The 24688-nt window shown below is 34.4% G+C and overlaps 1 protein-coding gene and 1 pseudogene across 2 annotated transcripts in view; one reads left to right on the top strand and one right to left on the bottom strand.

Moving 5' to 3' along the window:
• The window catches only part of GPR158 (G protein-coupled receptor 158), a 506459-nt gene that overhangs the window by 74580 nt on the left and 407191 nt on the right, over positions 1–24688 (top strand). The window lies entirely within an intron of this gene.
• On the bottom strand, positions 19776–20723 carry LOC306641339 (WW domain-binding protein 2-like; annotated as a pseudogene). The gene has a single exon. The product of its transcript is annotated as a WW domain-binding protein 2-like (transcript).

Below are 24688 nucleotides of genomic sequence, written 5' to 3'. Positions count from 1 at the left end.
CGACCAAAATATTTGCAAGATCTGAGCTACTGACTGTGTTTTTGATGCTTATTCTACATCCTGTGCTTTCTCACTTTTCTTTACTTTGATTATTCTGCAAAAAGATCTTTACAACCTATCTTCTTTCCTAATCATTTCAGTCTCAGACCCCACTGAACTCTCAGGCCAGTGTCATCAGAATTGGTGGATGACATAAGAATAATAATCACATTAATTAAAATAGCAATCTAAAAATAAATTTAGTTTGATGTGAATTTTCACCCTAGCGAATGCATTACAAATAAAAATATTCATGTGTTATTTCAGCTACTATGTAGTTTGAATGAAAAAGATACTTTTAGGATATTTATTTATTTAATTACTTAATTTGCACTGGGGATTTAACCCAAAGGTGCTTTACTACATCCCCAGCTCTTTTTTACTTTTTACTTTGAGACAGGGGCTCACTGAGTTGCATAGGGCCTTGTTAAACTGCTGAAACTGGCTTTGAACTTGAGATCCTCCTGCCTCAGTCTCCTGAGATACTTTGGATTACAGGAGTGTGCCACCACACCCAGTTTATGATTTTTATTTTGGCTTCATGTTTTAAATAAATTTGATGAAAATACCAGAGAATGGAATATACTGTATTTTACTCTCTAAAATTTTCATATTGGAATTTTACATGTAAATTGAAAATCACATTCTAAGACCTGTAGAACACATTTTAAATATGTGTAAAGAGCAATGTATCTGTTAAACTAGTACCGTTTATTAATAACTTGAATATATGGTTGCTAGTCAGATGACCTTTTCAGGTAATGCCTCAAAAGTGTTCTGAAGATCGGTTTGAAATTTTGCACCTATCATTTGATAATCTGGTCAGCAGAGTAAAACAATATTTTGTTTTTAACAAGCAATTGTGAATTTTAGTGGTTTTTTTGTTGTTCTACAGTCAAGACATTCTTAGGACCAAATGAATTCCATGCATATATGCTGAAAGGAAAATTGATTCAGTATTTTATTCCTTTGTTGAAATAGTTCACATATTGAGGCATCTCTTTTTTTTAAGTGAGAGACATCACAGCGTTTTCTTTAAATAGTTGTAATAACTTATTGGCAGCTACACACTGATATTTTGTTATACCTGCCAAATGATGTATATGTTGGAGCTAAGGGTGGGTTAGGGAGTAAGGATGAATAGAAATAAAATGCTGCACCTTTTCTCCTAGGTCAGAGTTGATTAGATTTTGAACTATAAAAGTTCTTGGTAGCGTAGTCTCTCTGGTGTCAGTGTTAGCATTTCCTTTTCCCTCCCATATCCAGTGTTCTTGATGAATTTACCTCAGTATTTCATGAATCCATTTTCTTCTTGTTCTTACCACAGCTGACTTGGTTCTCAATCAAATCATTTCTTCCTAGGATTTTTTTTTCATAACTTTAATGATTTAAAAAATTATATATGTTTGAATTGTATAGCATGATGTGTTGATAGAATGGTACCTTGTGTAGTGGTTACTGTAGTCAAACAAAGCAACGCATTTATTTTTCTCATTACAAGAGCCCTACAATCTTTGAATCTCTTAGCTTCTTTGAATTTCTGCAGTATTCTCTGTCTTAAGTTTTATTCCTCTTTAATTCATCACTTGGATTGCTGCAAATGAAATTTTTTAAAAAAAAATTGATATGATGATTATATCATGCTGATTTTTTTTCTTGATATAGTGTTGCTTAATTCAGTTAAACGTGCTAGTTTGCATTCAGACTGCCTATATTTTTTAACCTTCCTGTATCTCAGTTTTCTGTAATTTGGGATAAGTCTATGTGTGTAAAATGCTTTGCATGGTACATTCTTTATAAATGTTAGCTATTCTCTACAGAACTTTGTGTGCTTAAAACTAGCACTTATTTATAATTGTTTCTGTTGATCTTATGTACTAGACCATAAGCTCCATAAAGGCAGAAACCACATCTTTGTTTTTTAACACTGAATTCAAGTACTATAAAAATGTCTAATAAAGGTGCTTCACAAATATTTGTATTGGTTTTCTAAATCTAAATTCCATCTCTATGTATAATATCCAGCTACCTACCTTCCTCTCTCATGTCTTTCTGCATTTATTTGCGCATGCTCTTCCTTTTGAATAACACACTATTTCCCACTTTTAAAAATTTATTTTAATTAAAAATCATAAATTTACATAGGGCAATGTTGTTTGATTCATTCTGTTATTTTTTTCCCTTCCCCCGTACCCCTCCCACCCCTCTTTTCCCTCTATACAGTCCTTCCTTCCTCCATTCTTACCACCCTCCTTATCCCTAACCCTAAACCTAACCCTAACACTAACCCCTCCTACCCCCCCTTATATGTCCTCATCTGCTTATCAGCAAGATCATTCGTCCTTTAGTTTTTTGAGATTGGCTTATCTCACTTAGCATGATATCCTCCAATTTCATCCATTTGCCTGCAAATGCCATAATTTTATCATTCTTCATGGCGGAGTAATATTCCATTGTATATATATATGCCACAGTTTCACACTTTGGCTACCTGGTAGGATCCTGCTTACCCTTTGAAGAAGCGTACACTTCTGTGACCTCTTGGTGGCCCATTCATTGCTTGAGACAGAACAGATGATGGTTTCATCCTGTTTGCCACTATTATATATTGCATGTATGTTTTATTTTAACGCATATAATACTGTACTAAAGTTTTCGATCACTAATAGTGATTAAAATAACTGCATTTATTGAATGTCTTCCCTTTCATTTTGTCTTCATACTTATGAACACACATATGTATAAAGTTATATTTATTCCTCAAACCAGTCCTAGAAAATACCTGCCATTATTCCAGTTTTACATTTGAGAAATCTTAGGTTTATAAAATTTAAGAGATTAATATAGATTATGTATCAGATAAAATTTTGACTGTTCAGTTGCTCGTACCAGAGTATCCTGAGGCAAGGCTGTGACCTAATAATACATCTCATGGGAACGGCTGTTCTTGTAGTTTATGTTTATGTGTAACATCATGTTCATGCAATAGAATATCTTTTATTGTCACTGGTTTCATCACTATTTCACAGCCATCAGAGGTTCAGGTGAATCTGCCAGGTACTCCCATTTTCTTTAAGGAATGAAAGATTCCAGGTAAACCTCTTTACTCATGAAATTTCCTAGTATCTGAAAACCTTCTTGGATATTTACATTTGAATTTGCTTTGTGTTTTACTTCATTTAAGTCACTGAAAACAGCTCCAATTAAAGATGAATAAAAGTTCAATTAAAATTAATGGTTGTAATTCTTATTAGGAAACTATTATCATAATACTATAATCAACTACTATTATTTTTAGAATCACATAAAAACTCTGCATATGCCTTAATGACTTAGTTATGTGCTTTAGTTTCTTTTGTTTTTGAGAGATGTAGTTTGTAAAAAGGGAATAAAGAATTCAGAGTAGGTGGTTCTACATACAAATTAGTGATTACTCTCAATTCATCATTGTCAAGTATTTTTGTCATTTATCTAGATTTGAAAAAATGAATGAACACATGATACTTTAAAATACTACATCTCTCTTTTTGACATATAAATAATGAGCTTTAGAAATACTATTTATCAAAATCCATATAAATCCTCCTCCACAACCAAACTACCAAATTAAAAAATTAGCTGTGTTTTTTAAAAATATTTTTTAGATGTTGATGGACCTTTATTTTATTCATTTATTTTTTATGTGTGGTGCTGAGAATTGAACCCAGTGCCTCACACATGCTAGGCAAGCACTTTGCCACTGAGCCCCTAGCTTATATTCTTGGTACCAGGTTTTGAAGTGTATATTAATGTGTACCTGGAAAACCTTACCTTTATTAATTATCAGTCTTCCATTTCTTTCTCTCCTCTCCTTCACTCTTCTCCCTCCCTTTTTTTCCTTTTCCTTTCTTTTTTAATTTCCTTGTCTCTTGTATTTTCTTCCTTTCCCTCCCCTCTCTTCTGATTTCTTCCATTTTTGCTTTTCTATTTATTGTCTTTCTTTTCATTTTTAAAAAAATCTTTACTGCCTCCCAGAAAGAGAAATGAAAACAAGATACTTGGATTTCCAGTAAGTGCTGGGCTGTGAAATTGCACAATTTGGGCCAAGGTTCTAGGAATCCCAAACATTCCTAAAATAGTGGTAGAATGTTTTTAAACAAATGATTATACTGTTAATATCTGTTAATGAATAGAATAATGCAATAAATGCCTAATTGCATATCACTAATCACAACAGTTTTATATATACTTGAAAACTAAGACATAAATGGTCAAGATTTTAAAATTTGAACTAAAATGATTACTTTGTATGTTTTCTTGCATTTTTCTGACAGCTTGTGACAGCTGCATGACTCCATGGAGGATTATGAACTATGGATTATATACTACTTTCAGAAAGTTTGTGATTTACTTTGTGGCTCATCTAGTTCTGCTTTAAAAAGCAGAAACAACTGTAAGACCCAAATGTAAGACTCAAGCAATCAAACAGAATCAAGAATGGATTAGAAAATAGGATTTATTTCCATGGAAGCCATACTAAATGCCAGTGCAAAGAATCTTCCTTAAACCCAGTAATCTACTCTGAGACTATGATCACATTTAGGTCTGTTCCTCAGAACACCATTATTAGAATATATTCTATTGGATTGCTGTACACATGTAGCTTCACACATTTTATAAGCATTTTTTGCATGATGATTAAAGAAATCTAATAAGTTGTTATGATTAACTTTGCCTGGCTGATACACACTGCCCTATATTTTCTCTACTAGAGAAGATATAAATGAATAATTTGTAGAGCTCATCTTGCTTACATGTATCTGCCAATAAATTATAAAATATTTTTTCTAGAGTATTAAATACCGGGCATGTTACAGTCAGCTGCAATAAAATTTATTTTTAATTTGGAAAAAGGAATATTTAAATTATCCTTCCTCTTCAACTTATTTTTGTATTATTTTTCCAACCTCAATTTTTAGTGGAGTGTGCGGTTTGAAAATAAATCTACCAACCCTGTAGAGTCTTTTCAGAGTTGACTGCATAATTTAAAATTTTACTTTTACAAAATTATTTCAAAATTGCAAAATTAACACTAATTCATTATAGTTTTTTAAAAAACACAGAGATGTAAAAAAAATAAATAAAAAGTTATCTTACACATTTTCTATCCCCCATTAGTCTCAAATTTTACCTTTGCCCACACCTCTCTAGTATTGGATGTGAGCTTTCTTTTTTTTTTTCAATTTGATGAGTAAAATATGTACTCAATTATTTATTCTTAATTATTTATTCAGTTTTGATTTCTCTAATAATAAGGTTAAACATGCATATGTACACATTTACATTCTTCTAAATAAACAATTCTCTGAAAAGAATGAAAGCATTTCTGGGTAGTATTAGATAATATATACTTTACTAAAATTTCCCAGTTATGATAGCTCCCTTTTTTTTGTAACAGATTGAAACCAGGGGTCTTAACAACTGAGCCACACCCCCAGTCCTTTAAAAAAATATTTTATTTAGAGACAAGTTCTGAGTTGCTTAGGCCTTGCTCAATTGCTGAAGCTGGCTTTGAACTCATGATCATCCTCTCGCCTCAGTCTCTGGAGCTGCTGGGATCACAGGCGTGCACCACCATGCCTGACCCAGGCATGGTATCTTGAAACCTAGAAATTAAATTCAGAAAAACAGGAATGGAAATGGAATGTTATGCTAGTAAAATTGAAAGCAGGTTGAATTCCTATTCATTGGATATAGTTTCATTTTCCTATTATCTGAGGCTAACAGAGATCTGGTTTTCACTGATGAACTCCTTACTTGAATCATTTCTTTTTTCTTTTTCCTGTGGTGCTGAGGATTGAATTGAACCCAGGCCGTTGTGCATTCAAGGCATGCATTCTATCAACTGAGCTATATCCCCAGCCCCTCTTACTTGAATCTTTGCAGTCAAAGGTGGATATCAAGAGATTTAAATATTATGAATACTTCTTTGTGCCAATTATCAGTTTATTTCCTCACAGCTCCAAATTTATACCCCTTTGCTATTTCTTGTGATGTTGAACCTGAACCCAGTAAACATTGCCCTTTTAACAGCTGGTATAATGTTAAGCTTCCAAGTAGATGATGTTTAAAGAGATACTTCTTAAAGAAAGGGATTTTCCAAAATGTTTTTTCATTCTTGTTCTGATGGTGAGTTGCACCATGTGGCTTGTGAGATAGTGGCTCATCTCTTCCATGGGTTTTGAAGGCACTCATGGGCAACTGGAGCAGACAGTGGACTCACATTATGGAGATTTTCACCAGCATTCCCAAAGAATGGGAATTATTATTCTCCTTCTCTCCCTTCTTTGTGTATTTTATAGTATTTTCTTTCTTGAACATGTGAAGTTTTTCTTTGTCATAGCTCATTTAACATTTCCTTCTATGAATTATATCAACTCTGTAATTTCTTGGAAGTACAGTGACTTTGGCCTTCCTGAATTCTCAGTTCTGTCTTTTCAATTCAGGAAGATGATTTGATTTACTTTCCCTGTGGTTAGGCCTGAAAAGTCTCTGTGGGCAGTAAACTAGGGCAATCATAGGTCTTAACCCTTTTCTCCTTCTCCCAGGGATTAGTCTTCTGATTTTATTTTATTTTTTAATTAAATTTTTACTGTTTTTGATTTGTTTTAATTAGTTATACATGACAGCAGAATGCATTTAGACACATTGTAAGTCTTCTGATTTTCTGGCATCAAATTTTTACGCTTTCTCTCTCCCCCAAGTATTTTTATTTATTTAACACAGTAGGGCAGATCTGTTCTTTGTTATCTCCATCAGGGTTGGAGTGGAAGTCTATTTCTGTTCTTTTTAATAACCAATTAAACAGCATTTTAACAATTAATATTTTTAAAAAGTGCTGTGTGCAGTAACATACATGTTTATACCATTGCATCTGCTTACCATTCTTTGTTGCCATATTAAATTGGAAAAGACTTCTTTGGAAAAGAAGAAGTCAAGTTATCAGTTTGCAGATGCTATGATCCTATACTTAGAAGATACAAAAAACTCAACTAGAAGACTGTTAAAGCTAATAAAAACATTAAGCCAAGTAGCAAATTATAAAACCAACATATGAAAATTAATAGTTTTCTCTTACATTAGCAATGACTCTACTAGGAAACCATTCAGAATAGCCTTAAAAAAAAGGAAACCTAAGAATAAATCTAACCAAGGAGGTGAAAGACCTTTCAATATAGGACATTAAAAAGAAATTGAAGAGGACACAAGAAGATGCAAAGACCTCTCATGTTCATAGATAAGCAGAATTAATAATGTTAAAAAGGCCATACTACCAAAAGAAATACATAGATTCAATGCAGTCCCCATCAAAATACCAATGACTTTCTTCATAGAACTGGTCAAAGCAATTCTAGCCAAATAAAGCAATGGTAGAAGCATTACGATATCTGACTTCAAATTGAACCGCAGAGCTTTAGTAACAAAGACTGTGTTGATGCTGCCATAAAAATAGACACACAGATCAGTGGTATAGAATAGAAAACAAAGACAAATTCACATATATACAGTCATCTAATCTTTTTTTTAAATTTATTTTTATTGTAAACAAATGTGATACATGTTGTTTCTCTGTTTGTACATGAAGTAAAGGCATACCATTTGTGTAATCATACATTTACATAGGGTAATAATGCTTGATTCATTGTTAGTTTGTCCTTCCCCTCCACCCCTCCCACCCCTCTTTTCCCTCTATACAGTCCCTCCTTCCTCCATTCTTGCCCCCCCTCCCACCTCCCATTATGTGTCATCATCTGCTTATCAGCGAGATCGTTTGTCCTTTGGTTTTTTGAGATTGGTTTATCTCACTTAGCATGATATTCTCCAGTTTCATCCATTTGCCTGCCAATGCCATAATTTTATTATTCTTTATGGCTGAGTAATATTCCATTGTGCACATATATATATGTGTGTGTGTGTGTGTATGTGTGTGCGTATGTATGTGTGTGTGTATGTGTGTGTGTGTGTTTCTCTATCCATTCATCAGTTGAAGGATATCTAGGTTGGTTCCACAATCTGGCTGTTGTGAATTGAGCAGCTACATTGACGTGGCTGCATCATTGTACTATGCTGATTTTAAGTCCTTTGGGTATAGGCCAAGGAGTGGAATGGCTGGGTCAAATGGTGGTTCCATTCCAAGATTTCTAAGGAATCTCCACATTGCTTTCTAGAGTGGCTGCACTAATTTGCAACCCCACCAGCAATGTATGAGTGTACCTTTCCCCCCACATCCTCGCCAACACCTATTGTTTCTTGTATTCTTGATAATCGCCATTCTAATTGGGGTGAGATGGAATCTTAGGGTAGTTTGGATTTGCATTTCTCTTATTACTAGAGGTGTTGAACATTTTTTTCATATATCTGTTGATCACCTGTATATCTTCTTCTGTGAAGTGTCTGTTCATTTCCTTAGCTCATTTATTGATTGGGTTATTTGTATTCTTGGTGTAGAGTTTTTTGAATTCCATATATCTATATATATATATATATATATATATATAGATATATATATATATATACAGATATATATATATATACAGATATATATATATATATTATATATTAGTGCTTTGTCTGCAGTATGAGTGGCAAAGATATTCTCCCACTCTGTAGGCTCTCTCTTCACATTGCTTATAGTTTCCTTTGCTGAGAGAAAGCTTTTTAGTTTGAATCTATCCCAGTGATTGATTCTTGCTTTTATTTCTTGTGCTATGGGAGTCCTGTTAAGGAAGTCTGGTCCTAAGCTGACATGTTGAAGATTAGGACCTACTTTTTCTTCTATAAGATGAAGGGTCTCTGGTCTAATTCCTAGGTCCTTGATCCATTTTGAGTTGATTTTTGTGCAGGGTGAGAGAGAGAGTTTTAGTTTCATTCTGCTGCATTATAGATTTCCAGTTTTGCCAGCACCGTTTGTTGAACAGGCTATCTTTTCTCCATTGCATATTTTGGCACCTTTGTCTAGTATGAGAAAATTGTATTTATTTGGGTTTGTGTCTGTGTCCTCTATTCTGTACCATAGATCTACCTGTCTATTTTGGTACCAGTACCATGCTGTTTTTGTTACTATCACTTTGTAGTAGAGTTGAAGTTCTGGTATTGAGATAACCCCTGCTTCACTCTTCCTGCTAAGGATTGCTTTAGCTATTATGGGTTTCTTATTCTTCCAGATGAATTTCATGATTGCTTGCTCTATTTTTGTGAGGTACATCATTGGGATTTTAATTGGAATTGCATTTAATTGCATTTTGGTAGTATGGCCATTTTGACAATATTAATTCTGCCTATCCAAGAACATGGGAGATCTTTCCATCTTCTAAGGTTTTCCTTAATTTCTTTCTTTAGTGTTCTGTAGTTCTCATCTTTCACCTCTTTTGTTAGATTATTTTTTTGAAGCTATTGTGAATGGGGTAGTTTTCCTAACTTCTCTTTCTGAAGATTCATTACTTATGTATAAGAATGCATTAGATTTATGATCATTGATCTTATATCCTACTAGTTTACCAAATTCACTTATGAGTTCTAAAAGTTTTCTTGTGGAATTTCCTGTTTCCTCTAAATATATAATCATGTCATCAGCGAACAGGGATAGTTTGAGTTCCTCTTTTCCAATTCGTATCCCTTTAATTTCTTTAATCTGTCTAATTAATCTGGCTAGAGTTTCAAGGACAATGTTGAACAGAAGTGGTGAAAGAGGGCATCCCTGACTTGTTCCAGTTTTTAGGGGGAATGCTTTCAATTTTTCACCATTTAGAATGATATTTGCCATGGGCTTAGCATAGATGGCCTTTACAATGTTAAGGAATGTTCCCACTATCCCTATTTTTTTTTTAGAGTTTGGAGCATGAAGGGGTGCTGTATTTTTATCAAACACTTTCTCAGCATCTATCAAAATAATCATGTGATTTTTGACTTTAAGTCTGTTGATATGGTGAATGACATTTATTGATTTCTGGATGTTAAACCAACCTTGTATCCCTGGGATAAAATACACTTGATCGTGTTGCACTATCTTTTTAATATATTTTTGTATGCAACTTGCTAAAATTTTGTTGAGAATTTTTGCATCAATGTTCATTAAAGATATTGGTCTGAAATTTTCTTTCCTCAATGTGTCTCTGTCTGGTTTAGGTATCAGGGTGATATTGTCTTCATAGAATGAGTTTGGGAGGGTTCCCTCCTCTTCTATTTCATGGAATACTTTGAGAAGTATTGGAATGAGCTCTTCTTTAAAGGTTTTGTAGAACTCAGCTGAGAACCCATCTGGTCCCAGACTTTTCTTTGTTGGTAGGCTTTTGATGACCTCTTCTATTTTATTACTTGAAATTGATCTATTTAAATTGTGTATGTCCTCCTGGTTCAGTTTAGGAAATTCATATGTCTCTAGAAACCTGTTGATACCTTTGAGATTTTCTATTTTGTTGGAGTATAGACTTTCAAAATAGCTTCTAATTATGTTTTGTATTTCAATCTTGTCTTTTGTGATATTTCCTGGTTCATTCCGAATTTTAGTAATTTGAGTTTTCTCTCTCCTTCTCTTTGTTAGTTTGGCTAAGGATTTATCAATTTTGTTTATTTTTTCAGAGAACCAACTATTTATTTTGTCTATTTTTCTGTTGTTTCTTTTGTTTCAATTTCATTGATTTCAGCTCTGATTTTAACTATTTCCTGTCTTCTACTACTTGTGGTGGTGTTCTGTTCTTCCTTTTCTAGGGCTTTGAGCTATAGTGTTAAGTCGTTTATTTGTTGATTGTTTTCTTCTTTTATTGAATGCAGTCTATGAAATAAATTTTCCTCTAAGTACTGCTTTCATAGTGTCCCAAGATTTTTGATATATCTTTGTTCTCATTTACCTCTATGAATTTTTAAATTTCCCCCCGATGTCTTCTGTTATTCATTGTTCATACAGTAGCGTATTATTTAATCTCCACGTGTTGGAGTAGTTTCTGTTTTTTATTCTGTTATTTATTTCTAATTTCAATCCATTATGATCTGATAGAATACAAGGTAGTATCTCTGTCTTCTTGTATTTGCTAACATTAGCTTTGTGGCATAAAATATGGTCTATTTTAGAGAAGGATCCATGTGCTGCTGAGAAGAAAGTGTATTCACTCTTTGTTGGATGGTATATTCTATATATGTTCATTATGTCTAAATTAATCTTTGAAGAGGTGCCAAAAACTTATAGTGGAAAAGAGTCTCTAGCAAATGATATTGGAAAAACTGGCTATCCATAGTAAAAGAAAAACTCTTATCTCTTAACCTGCATAAAAGTCAACACAAAATGGATCAAAGTCCTAGGAATTATACCAGAAACTATGAGACTTCTAGAAGAAAATGTAGGGTCAGTACTTCAACATACAGGGCAGGCAATGACTTCATTAGGACCCCCAAAGCTCAGGAAATAATGGTAAAAGCTAATAAATGGAATGGTATCAAATTAACGCTTCTATATAGCAAAGCATAGTGTAGAAAAAGAACCTATAGAATGGGAGAAAAATCATTGCTAATCTTCTGACAGAGGATAAATATACAGAATAAAGAACTCAAAATAGTTCACACCAAACAAACAAACAAAAACCAACCCCACCCCATCAATAAGGGGCAAAGGAACTAAATAGACACTTCTCAAATGAAGAAATCAAATGACCAACAAATACATGAAAAAAATGTTCAACATCATTAGCAATTAGGGGGATGCATATCCAAACTACCTGAGAATTCATCTCACTCCAGTCAGAATGGCAGCTGTCAAGAATATAAACAATAAATGCTGGAGAGGATGTGGAGGAAAAGGAGCACTTTTACACTATTGGTGGGATTTTAAATTGGTACATCACTATGACAATTAGTATGTGGTTTCCTCAAAAGACTAGGAATTGAGTCAGTATGTAACCCAGATACATGATTCCTCAGTATTTATACTGAAGAACTAAAGCCATCATAATACAGCAATACATGCATACCCATGCTTATAGCAGCAAAATTCACAAGAGCCAAACTGTATAACTAGTCTATGTATCTATCAATGGATGAATTGACAAAGAAAATGTCATATTTAGTAGTTTTATGTTCAGCCATGAAGAAAAATGAAATTATGTCATTGCAGGAAAATGGATGCAACTTGAGAACTTTATGGTTAAGTGAAATAAACCAAACTCAAAGTCAGAATCATATGCTTTCTCTCATGTATAGAACTAAAAGTATTGGAAAAAAAAAAAAAGAAATTGCCAAACTGTTTTTCAAAGTGGATGTATCATTAATCCTTGCTATTGTCTGTATTTTACAGTCATCTTAGTGGGTTTGAAGTTATATTTCATTGTGGCTTTAAGTGTATCCTTTTGAATTAATACAATTTTTGAGAAACCAAAAAATAAAAGATATTTACAATTTAGTTTTCCATCTAGGAACAGGGTTCTCCACATATTTTTATACTTTTACACCATTCATCAATTGATTATAATTTGCTCGATACAGTTATTTCAAGATTTGGCTGTTCTGGTGACTGGAGGCTTTGTTCCAGTGCAAAGTAAGTAAATGTTCAGTGTCCTAGTTTGTATAGATTCCTTGTTTCTAAACCAGGGACTAAACAGTATAGGAGGAAAGAAGGTGTTTGAACAATCTTTTATAGATTGCTGATTGTCATTTCCATCAGTTTTGAACTTAGTTGAAATCCCTGCATTGATACTGGCACTAAAGTGGTGGTCAGTCCTCGTTTCAGTTGTCGTCTTCTCCGTGTCTTCAAGGACACTCTAGCAAGAACATGGGCATTCACCAAATGTCATTGTGAACTGAATTTATTTTCTTCCATTCTGAGCATAGTATTCCAGAAGGATCGAGTTATCCAAGAATACTTTCCTACTATGTTATTTGCTCTATTTTCATAGTGATGTCTTCACGTATCTGATTTTGCTGAATGTTTTCCTAAAGCCAAGAACTGCTAGATCTTTTGTCACTCCCCTGCTTTACCAGCTCAGTAAAATTCTGAGATCCAAACTAATACACATAGATTATTATTAATATTTCTTCCTCTATCTTTCTACCTATGTACATAATACATAATATCTACTTCATATAGTTTTTAATAAGACCATTTATTCAATGATAGATGTTTATTTATTTTCCATTAGTTACCTGTGACTAAATTTAAAATTAATTCAAATAAAATAAAATTTAATTTCTAATCTGCACTAGTTTATTTCAAGTATTTTATGGCCATGTATGGTTAGTGAGTATCTAATGTATGGGACAGAACAGAATTGGACAGTTACTTTATTGAGGACAGTTCTATTGCATGTGCTAGCATATTGGTAGTTACTGTTTGCTCATTTCTTAAGATATTGAAGATACTATATTAAACAAAAAATTCAATAATATATATCAGGCACTTAAAACTATAATAATTAGCATTTGATATATTTTTAGTTTTAGTTATCATCTATTAAATACCAACTCTTGATAATACCAGAACTATTGACATTTAAAAAATTAGTATAATATTGAAGTTTGTATCTTCTAAGGTTTATAATCTTGGTGGAAAGATAGAACATCTGCCTTAATACAAGATAAAGAGCAAAAAATGTCAATTACTCTACTACAGATTTCCAAGAGCATCAGTTAGTCTCTTGGGATTGAAATTACTAATAGAGTATTTTATATCCTAATGAAGATTGTATTATTCCATTCAAATGACACCGTAAGTGTGAAGTAGGTGTTCTCAGAATTTAAAGATTAAAATGTTCACTTTTGACTGAGGTGCTTAGGAAAGATTTCAGGACTTAGTTCTTTAAGAACAGGAAGAATTTTGGTTAGAAATGTATGTGTTCTAGTCTGTTTTCTGTTGCTAAAACAAATTATCTGAGGCTGCATAATTTATAAATAACAGGTGCTTATTTAGCATATGCTTCTGTAAGGCCAAGAACATGGCACTGGCATCTTTTTGCTTTTGGTGAGAGCCAAGTACTGTCCCATGCATGATGAAAAAAGGGGAAGGAAAGTGTGTGTGTGTGTGTGTGTGTGTGTGTGTGTGTGTGTGTGTGTGTATGTGTGTGTGTGTGTGTTGGTGTTTAAGAAATCACATTGTGAGAATGGAAGCAAGAGACCAAGCTGAGGAAGTCAAACTTGCTTCCCAACAATCCACTCTTGAAGTAAATATCACACTCTCACTGTATCTACATTAATTCCTTATGTGCTTAGTACCTAGTGTGCCTGGTGCACTGTCTGCCAAAAGAGTGAATGCATGGTTTATGAAATTAGGGTTAAAGAAACAAGCAGAAATTTATATCATGTACTTTGTGCTGGATTTATATGTGGTAAGACATATACATTTTTCAGATATCCAAACCAAAATTTAGTACCAAGAATTGATCAATCAGTAAATATTTACTAATTGTGAGTAGACCTATCTTTCAGATGAAATTTCTTAAAATTCTTTACTTATGAGCCAAAGTTTACTTTAATGAAGATACCCAACCATTTGGACCAACTTTCTCAATGGTTTATTTTCTTATCACTTGTTGCTAGTATATTGATTAAGTGGACATATTTCCTTAAAATGGATCCTTCTTATTTTTAATAAGAGTATGAAGAAAGTGATGAGTTCTGAGCATAATTGGATTATGACTACTTTTGATGCTAAGGGCATTTCCAGAGAAGTTTTTGCTTTTCCATGTAAAAATCTTGTTATATGGTTTGTTGGACTTCAGTAAACTTAGGATGTACAAATTATTTTTGACTTTGATACAACTGAATTCTTATGGCACTGGGGGATAGTTGCTGGATGATGAAAATAAACTTTTCTATACCTAGACTCATTGAGACAGACATACCAAGGGAGGCATTTTTAAGCATTTTGTACTTAATAAGTAGTTAAGCATCCTCAGTATATCCTTAACAAATGCTGATGAATGAGTAAATGAATGGTTTGAATGAATGAAATGTTTGTATAGACTACACATGGCATTTTTTCTGAGCAAAGAACCAATTTTAATGGCCATATGGGTTTGTGGAATTTGAAGGGAAACACACACAAAAAAGGAAGCAGCAGCTGTTGATAGCATAAAACAACCTAAGACACACTTAGGGTAATTAATCCACAGATGTAGAAAAACTTGGCAGTAGACCTGGTGGTGAATCTTCATTACATTAATTAGTATCAGAAGCTAGATGGATGGAGTGTACCAGATGTTGAAATAAAATAAAATTTCAAAATCTGGACAGTAGAAAAGCTGACCATCAATTTTATGAAAAATATGTAAGCATTAATTAGAATCATAGACTTTAAAAAAACTTACAAATAGAAATGAATTTATATAGGCAAACAAATCTTCAGTATTTCTGAGTGAATTCCTTGGAAAAAACTAGATTGAAAGTAAGGTTTGTCTCTATAGTTCTTGATTTCCTTTTACTCTACTGCCAGATAAATCAAAGGAATGTGTGGAGAAGGTTAATTAAAGAAAAATACATCATGTATTAGGACTAAATTTTAACAGAAACTTTGAGGTTGACTTTCTGATAAACCCTCATGCATTCTTCCTGATTGGGATATCTTTGTTGATTTGATTGGAAACATTTAGATTTAGACTGAATTTTCCTTTACTTAAGATTAATAACAGTAATGTAAACAAGAAAAATTATTTCTATTAACTCGGTAACTTTTGAATGGATTCTCTCCCCTTTTTATTTTTATCATTTTTTGTCAATGAAATATGAGTTATTTGAGTCTTGCTGCTATATTCAGGGAATCTCAGAGAGCATATATTGTGTGGTCTGTTTTAAAACTCATTCAAATAGAAATAAATTCAGTAGGTATGCATGTTTTCTTCATTGTATTCCCCAGAAATTAGCTAATCTCCAACTTGTTAATCTACTGGATACCCAGTTCTTGGCCATACCAAATCTGGAATTCACTGTTCTGGTAACATGGCAGGTTCCAGGCCATAGTTCATAAAACTGAAGTTGAGACATAAGACAGACAGAATCAATGAGTTCCTGTTGCTGTTAGATGAAGTATAATGTTGTCATTATGACCCTCAAGATCATCCATACTAATTTTATCCAATTTAGTTAACTTCCCACCCCATACTTTCTTCTCAAGATACATTATCTTTCTAGTATGTGCTACTACTCCTTTTTCTAGCTCTTTTTAGTTACTGATGTTTATTTACCTGCTTAGAATGTTTCCTCACTCTATAGTTAAATTTACCAGTTCTTCAAAGACCTATTATCTCAATGATTAATATGAGCAAACTATATTTTGCTTTAAAATGGAAGGAGTTTTCTATATTTTGCTACTCACTTTGTTCTTTAATCATGCACTCTTTTTGTAACTTTTTGCGTATGTTTCAAAGTCCATCTCAAATGGATATTTTTGAAGACCTTTCCTAAATTACCTCTCTTATGTGAAATTCTTTAGCAAAGAGTCAAATTTAGTTGAATGCCTATGATTCTGTGTCATTCTCTACTTCTGCTCATTCTTCCAAACTAGTTTAGATATCAACTACTCTATGAAGACAGCTTGATTCTGAAGGAATACTCCTTTAACATAAGTTATCATAGCACTGAATATATTTTTCATAGCAAAATTTTGTGTCTGTAATCCCTTTTTGTCTACCATGCTCTTCTAGGATAGACTATATTATTTGTTTGTAATGTATCCCCCAGTGCCAGCCACAGATATGATGCCTGACACAAAATGGATAATCAATAATTGCTTGTTAATGAATGTTCAAAACTGTGAATCCTCCATCTCTGGTAAGATTAAGTTATTTAAGGGTATCCTTTATGTGGCTTTTATGTTTAGCATAGAAGATTATATAAAGAAAATGTAATAATTGTTACCTGTTTCTATGTGACCCTATTTAAGTAAGAAAAGGAACACTGGAGGAGACTTGATGGGCAGTAAATGTTTATAAGAATTGAGGGCCTAATTTTCCTAAGTCCAATAATTTTAGTCTTACCCCATCCACTTAGAACAAGAATCTTTTTTTTTTCTGTTTACATAATCATAGACATTTCAGGGTATAGTTATCTGGGTTTGAAAAAATAAATAAAGCCCTTTGCTAGTCTCACAAGCAAAGGAGCAAAGGCTGTAATGAATTTCTCCACGCTGCTATTATCACTACTGTTTATGGTTCATACATTTAGTAGCTACTTCATATCTTCATGTGTTTCTTTTTTTTTTTTTTTCAATATAAGTTTCCTTTTATTTTGAAATTGAAACAGCGGAATCAATTGGTTTGTGGCTAAAACAACCTTCATGGGGGAAGAAAACTGGAGTATTTATCAAAAGAACAAACTCCAAAAGTCTGAAGCCGGCTGCCCCGCCTCCCCCAGACAGAGTAAAGAACAGATTAGGGTGAGAGGAAGGGTACAATCAAATCCAAGGTGGTGAAGGCTGGCAGAGTTCCAGTAAAGTACAATTTCTTCATGTGTTTCTCAGTGATTACTTGAGATTTTGTGCTCCAATTCTCAAGTAATACCAGAGATCTATCAGGGCAGGAGCCACTACCTTTTCTTTATATAATATTCTTTTGCCCATCATATTTTAAGATAGGAGAATCCCGTATATGCTAGAAATGAAACTCTGTAGTACTACTTATCTGAGTATAATTCATATCTTAGAATATAGTGTTGATATTCAACAAGATCAGAGAAGGCATGCAGAAATTCAGACGAATCCACTGTTAAATACCTCCTTATTTCATGTCTTCATCTTTTCATAGTAGCCAAAGTACAATCCCCAAAGCAGATCTGAGTTCTCATTCTAAATCTCAAGCTCAGCCTTGGGATGTCAGACAGCTCCATCTTCAGTTATGAAACAGTGAGACACTTGAGGAGTAGGGATACTCATGACTCCAACACCATCCTGGATAAACGTCAGAAGATCATGGACAAAAAATGATCAATGAAGACAGTTTGATGCTCTTCAGAGTGTAAATAGTTGCCATCTTGGGGTCCTTACCTCTTAATGCTTGAATGTTTTCTTATCTTGAAGCTAATTAATTAGTATTTAAGTTTATTTTTCCTGGATTTCTGGTTTATTTAACCAGATCTGCATATATTTCTTTTGGGTCTGCTCTTTTCACTTTATTTCATTAATGCTACAATGCTTAGAAAAACTTTGCAATATACTCTACATTTGTTGACTCTTTGGGTATTACCTGTCTTAGTCACTGCTTCATATTTCTTCTTGATTCTAAACCATACTTCATCCCAAATAGTAGTTCTGTCCATTGTTCCTAGAGAATATAGACGTTTCTTCAAAAGCATCTTTATGTATTTGGGTGCTTTAAAGTAATGCCAGTTCAGCTAAAGGGGAAGTAAGGGAAGAGCCCAAGGAGAGAATCAGTGTGTTGATTGTCAGACAACTTGCTCTCCACACTGAGGAGACCATTATAGGTCTGGACTTCAAGGGTGGCCCTGGCCCTGGTCAGGTCTTGTGTGTGTGAGTGAGTTATAGGATCAGGAGGTCTGATTATTTCTATTAGCATATGAAATGCAGTGCTCAGTGAAGAAGAGAGGATATTTTAAAAAAGCTGCATAAATAGTAACTTTGAAACTGTCTACTTATTTCTGGAATATGACCTACTCTTCAAATAAAACTGAATTCCAGTTGATTTTTGTGTGTATGTTAAGTGGGAGGTAGAGTGTAAGACTGATTCTCATCCTTGGTTTGTGACAGCATGGACAGTCTCCAAGGTTGTGGTAAATTTTTGCTTTTAAACCTATGAATTATAAAAATATTGCTTATTACACCATTGCCACTGAATATTTATTTTATTTTTTAGTACTGGCGATTGAAACCATGGGTGCTTTACCACTGAGTTATATCCTCAGTTCTTTTTGTTTATTATTTTGAGACAGGGTCTTACTAAGTTGCTGAGGGTCTTGCTAAATTGCTGAAACTGGCCTTGAATTTATGATCCTCCTTCCTTACCATCCAAGTAGCTGGGATTTTATGTTTGTGCCACCCTGCCTGGTAGCATAAAGCTTTTTTCACCCCAAGGTGTAAACAGGGTTTATTTCACATTAATTTATTAAGAGGATTTTTTTTTTTTTTTTTAGTCAAATAGGGAATTCTCTTTAAATAACCATCTCTCCTCACTTGGGTGGCTGATCCAAGAACAAATGAGCCAATCTTTGTGTATCCAGGGGGCATGATGCTTAAAAGGGAGGGGTAGGCAGAGAGGCCGCAGTGGGTTATGAACAGTATGCTGGATTGGGGGCCCTTCTTTCTTAGCCCTCCTGGCAGCCTCCAAATGGCATGATGGATGCACTCTATGGCTCCAGTTGAGAAGCCCCTTGTAGGGGGAAGAGAGCTTAGAAGGAAAACAAATTTCAGAAACACTAGCAAGGGAACAGAGGGACTTCTTGCCCAGCCACATTGGGCTTCCCCTGAAGCCACAAACCCTGGAGGCTTATTGTAAAGCTCCTGAAGTCAGAAGTGGCAACAGAATGACCAAGAACGGGGAAGGCAGACCAGTGGAAGGAATTTGAGTCAGTTGTGGCAGCTCTTTTGGCCCACTGGAAATACATGTGGCTGGTTTGATGGAGCTCACAAGACTTGAGTGTAGAATGGCTACCAGAATGAGGGACTGGAATGCGTTAGAGCAAGTGGCCAGAGAGTGAAACAGAAACAAAGGGAACATCCCATGCTCCTAAGCATAGCCCCCCAAATCATAAGAAGGGCACTGTGGGCTTGACTATCTGGCACCTATACAGAAGCCATGGACCCTGTCTTTCTGCAACACTAGTTCCTGGTAACTTTTTAAAATCAGACTTGGGGAAGAACAAGACCCTCCCTGGCCTCCAGCCAGATGCAGTCCCACAAGGAGGAGAAGGAAAGGCCCATAAGGGTGGGAACAGGGAAATGGGCAGGGTCTACTGGGTCTTTTTTCTTCTGGAGAGTAGTAGGGAGGTGGTAAAGGCTAGCTTGTGGGCATGTAGACATTGTGTGGGTTGCCTGGGTTTTAACAAGAGATAGCAGCTGCTTTTGTGGTCTTGGACTCAACTGCAAGAGTGGAGGGGACATCAGAGCCACTGACTGGAGGCTGCATGGTGCCCAGACAGGGTGGTGGCAGGGACTGCATATATCCCATGGTGCCATCCATCATGGGGATCCTGGATAGAACTCAGGTGCGGGTGGTGGATAAGGGTTCATTCCATTGGTAGGGAATACATTCCATTGACCACTGGTGGGGGAAAGAAATAGACCCCACTGGGCTTCCATAGGCTCCATAGGAGCCTTCACTTCTGGAGGCTTGAGATACCACCTGGAGCATACCCTGACCAAACTCTATGTGCCCCCTGATGTGAAGGTTAACTTGTATGAAGCAGAGCCTTTCCAGCTACCTCCTGCTTCAGCCTTCACTGTTCCCTTGATACAGTTTGCGCCAAACACAGGCTGCTTGAGCTCACAGTCCTTCATGAGATTAAAGGACATCATGGAGAACTGTATGGCATCTTTCCCCTTGGACAGAAAGATGACCTGGTAGAGAGGTAGGGTAGTGCCCTTCTTGGTCCCTGTGAATCTCTGGAACATTTTTCATGTAATTAAATGTAAGTTCCGCGTGATCATAGGACATGAGGATATTCTCAGTGGTGTTGACGATCACTCCGCTGCCCTCCCAGTCATTCTTGTTGAGTGCCATAGTGTCTCCCATGAAACTTCTTACAGAGTAGGAAAAGGTGCTTTGAATTGGTCCCACCTTAGAGAATCCTCTTTACAGAGGTATTGGAAATTATGTTTCCAACACAATCAGCAGACCTAACTTTTTATAATTTTATTAAGAATACTGAGAAGGATGGGAGATGATGCTAATTGTGAAATCAAGTCTGAATCTTGAAAACATCAAAGAACTATTTCAGATATAGCTAAGAATTATGAAATGTTTTATAATGGTTATTTTTTACATTGTTAGGCATCATTCAATTAGCAGTATATAATTGTTATTATAAAAGAAAGATATTCTAAAGCTAATTAGAACCTCTATTTTAAAGTAGATCCTTGTTTCTGTTTGCTTCAGTTCCCCATTGTAGGACCAGACAGGGCGATTGTTGGTACATAGCTATGTCATCTCTCATGACAAACCTACTCTAAACTTTTTGAGGATCATTCCTTTAATAAAGATGGTGAATGAGTCCCTTTAGCCCCTTTGAAGGTTTTACCCTTCTTTATCCATTGGAAAAGCTCATTTACAGTCATTTCTAAGGGCTTGTTCTTTCTGAGTTAGTGGAAATGCCAGATTTGGTATTGTAGAATACAAACCACAAAAATATGAATATTATCTTTCAAGGTCATGACACTTTCCCAAAGACATATAGAGAGACTTAACTATGTATTGGAACCCAACAAATATTTCATTACCATTTCTTGGCTTGTATAAAACGATTTTTAAAAAATTGGTTTGTTTCAAATTTTGAAAATGATTTTTCAAATATTCAGTCAGAACTTCTGACTGAGACACTACCAATTGAAAAACCACTAAAGTTCTAATATTTACTGTTAGTTTAAGTCAGCAAATATGTGAAAGATTATGAGCTGACCATTATTATGGATAGAACAATAAAAAACATGGAAACTGCCCTTAAGGAGCTTAACATCTTGTTGGGTGTGGGGTTAAGTGAGAATCATGAAGCAAAGAGTACTTAGGCAATTAGTGATTGAATACTAGGAGTTCTAACTTTTAAAGCAATTAATGGTGATTCCTATAGAAACAAAATTATTTTTATACAAATTAAATGGTTACTTCTTCATTCAACTGATTGATAAATGAGGGCTTTTGGATGCAACACTTTGGCAAGCATGGGATACTTTCTGTAGTGCCTTCATTATGCTCTAGGATATTATAGAATAGGCATTCTGGTCAGTATGAGGGAATTGTATATACTTAAATATTGAGGAGTGGTCTCCAAATAAACTGATTATTCTGAAATCATTCCATTGAAAAATTCAGATTTGGTGAGGGCTGCTGCTGTCTTTTAGCCAACTTGGAAATTTTGGGGAATGTGCATCAATCTTAACAGAAAAGATCCAAGTTGTTTTTCTCTGACATTGTTTCTAGCACTAAATGGTACCATTCTCCTCTTCCTAGGAATGTTACTTGCACTTTAAATTCATTGAGATGATAATTTGTTTTTTTTTAAACTTATGAATAGTTTATTTCTAGCATTTTACAGTTCATATTGATAATTTGTTTTTTATTGAATTAAAACTTGATGGTATGTCAACTACATTATTAAATTATTACCTTAAATACCTTTGAACACTGAACTTAGTTTTGTACAAAAGTAATTTCTTTAACTGGTTATAGTGAATTTTATTTTTTTAGAAAATAATCTAAGTTTTTCTTTAGACTAGAGAAGGAGTCCCTCTTTGAGCCAGTTACTTATTGGACCTAATACTAAAATGTATTGTTTTTATACTCATAAAACCTATGAAAAATCATTTTCAAATTTATAGAGAGCTTGAATAAGGGGAACCCTAAGTCAGGGAATCCACCTTCAACTTTAAAGAGATTGGAAGGAAATTGATTCTCAGGTGATAATGTCGCTCAGAATCTTCTTTCACTTAGTCAGAGTATAATTATAGAAAGTATGTGATTTTTACAAGCCCACTGTGGAAAAAGTATTTGTAAGGTAATGACATCAAGTGTTCTGTCTTTGGATTCCTGCTATTCTGGATGCTATTTTCATCAGTCTTTCCAGTTATGTAAATGATTCATGTTCATTCTCTCTCTGCCCCTCCCTTCCCCACCTCTGCAAATTGTTCTTTTACTGAGAGCAATTCTAGCACTAACTGCTCCATGTACATAATTTTGACAAGGATGTCTTTTTTCTCTCTCATATTCTCTTACAGCTTTCAATATATCTTAGTTCATCTTTGTCTGTCAAATCACCAGGTACCTTGTTGGATGGAAGATTAGAATGGCTGAGTTTTATTTCTTAAATGCTGTTATTAGTTTTATTTTGCTACATGACAAATTACCTCAAAGTTAATTGCTTAAAAATATTAATCTGTTATTTCAGAGTTTATTAGGTCAGGTGGAGAGTCTTTGACTTAGGGTCTCCATCTCAAGATCTCAAGATTTCATTGAGGTCTGTGGTATTATCAAGAGCTTCGAGTCCTCTTCCAAATTCATAGTGGCTGTCGGCAGAAATCACTTTCTTGTGGTTATATGACTGAGGTACCTGTTTTCTTACTGAATGTCAGCCAGGAATTATCCTCAGCTTCTAAGCAGCTGTTTTCAGGTCCTACCATATATTTCTGTCACCTAGAGACTTGCCTCTTCAAAGGTAGCAGGTGAATTTCTTTCCCTTTTGAGTAACTCTTCACCAGATTAAGTCAGAACCATCCAGGATTATTTCTCATTTGACTAAAAAAATCAACTCTTTGAGGATTACATCTAAAAAAGTCCTTCATCTTAGTTGTGTCATATAACTTAATCATGGGAGTAAAACCTGTCATTTTCACTCATATTCAAGGAGAGGGGATTATAAAGGGTATTTGAAAAAGGGGGCAGGAATTTTGAGGGCCACCTTAGAATTATTTTTTCTACATATGCCATATCTTTTCAGAATGAGTTTCTGTTTTCAGCATTGGTTCAAAATAGAAATGTTGACTTGCTGGCCTGATTGCTCTGTCTAGAATTTCAAGAACTAAACTGAATAGAAATAGTGAGAGTGGACATCCTCACATCCTTGTGTTGTTTCTGATTTTAGAGAAAAAGCTCTCAGTTTTTCTTCATTCAGTGTGAGTTGACTTTGAGTTTGCATTATATAGCTTTTATAATGTTTAGGTAAGCTCTTCTATGCCTAGTTTCTCCATTGTTTTTAATATGAATAGTTGCTAATTTTTTTTTTAATCAAAGACCTTTTCTTCATCTTTTGAGATGGCCATATAGTTCTTGTTCTTAATTCTCTTTATGTGGTGAATTGCACTTATTGTTTGTGTATGTTGAACCAACCTTGCATCACTGGGATGAAGCCCACTTGGTCATGTTTATTATCTTCTTAATATGTTTTTGAATGGTTTGCTAATATTTTATTAAGGATTTTTGCATCTATGTTCATCAGAGAGATTGGTCTATAGTTTTTTCTCTAGGAAACTAGTGCTATGAGATACATTTAACTACCCAGAACACTTTGTGCTCAGAGTCAGATGGAAAAGTGTAAGCCATTTAAGAGTAAACTATGTAAGAAACTGACCATTCAGATCACTTCATCACCTCTAGATAAAGCATTCATTTATCTATTTATGCATTCAACATGCATTTAATACAGAACTTAATTGCATTAGAGGCACCATAATAATTCTTATAATTTTGTTATTCCAGTTTAAAAATAAGAATGCTTAAGTGCAACCGGTGTTCATTGAACCAGCAGGGGCCTCTTTTTAGCCTTTGAATTTGGCTGCTAGAATGATTTCTTTCTCCCTTTTTTCATTCCTGTTTTTATCATGAAAAATAGAATACATACAAATGAATGTATATAATGCATATTAATAGAGTAAATAATAATAAAGTAATAAAATGAAGACTCACGTAAATACAATTGAGCTTTAAAATAAATATTCGAAATCTCGCGAGTTTCTCCCAAACTTTTGTCTTTCCCTACC

This window comes from Sciurus vulgaris, assembly GCF_902686455.1.
Source record: "Sciurus vulgaris genome assembly, chromosome: 12".
Taxonomy (NCBI): domain Eukaryota; kingdom Metazoa; phylum Chordata; class Mammalia; order Rodentia; family Sciuridae; genus Sciurus; species Sciurus vulgaris.
This window is presented reverse-complemented; position numbering and strand designations above follow the sequence as displayed.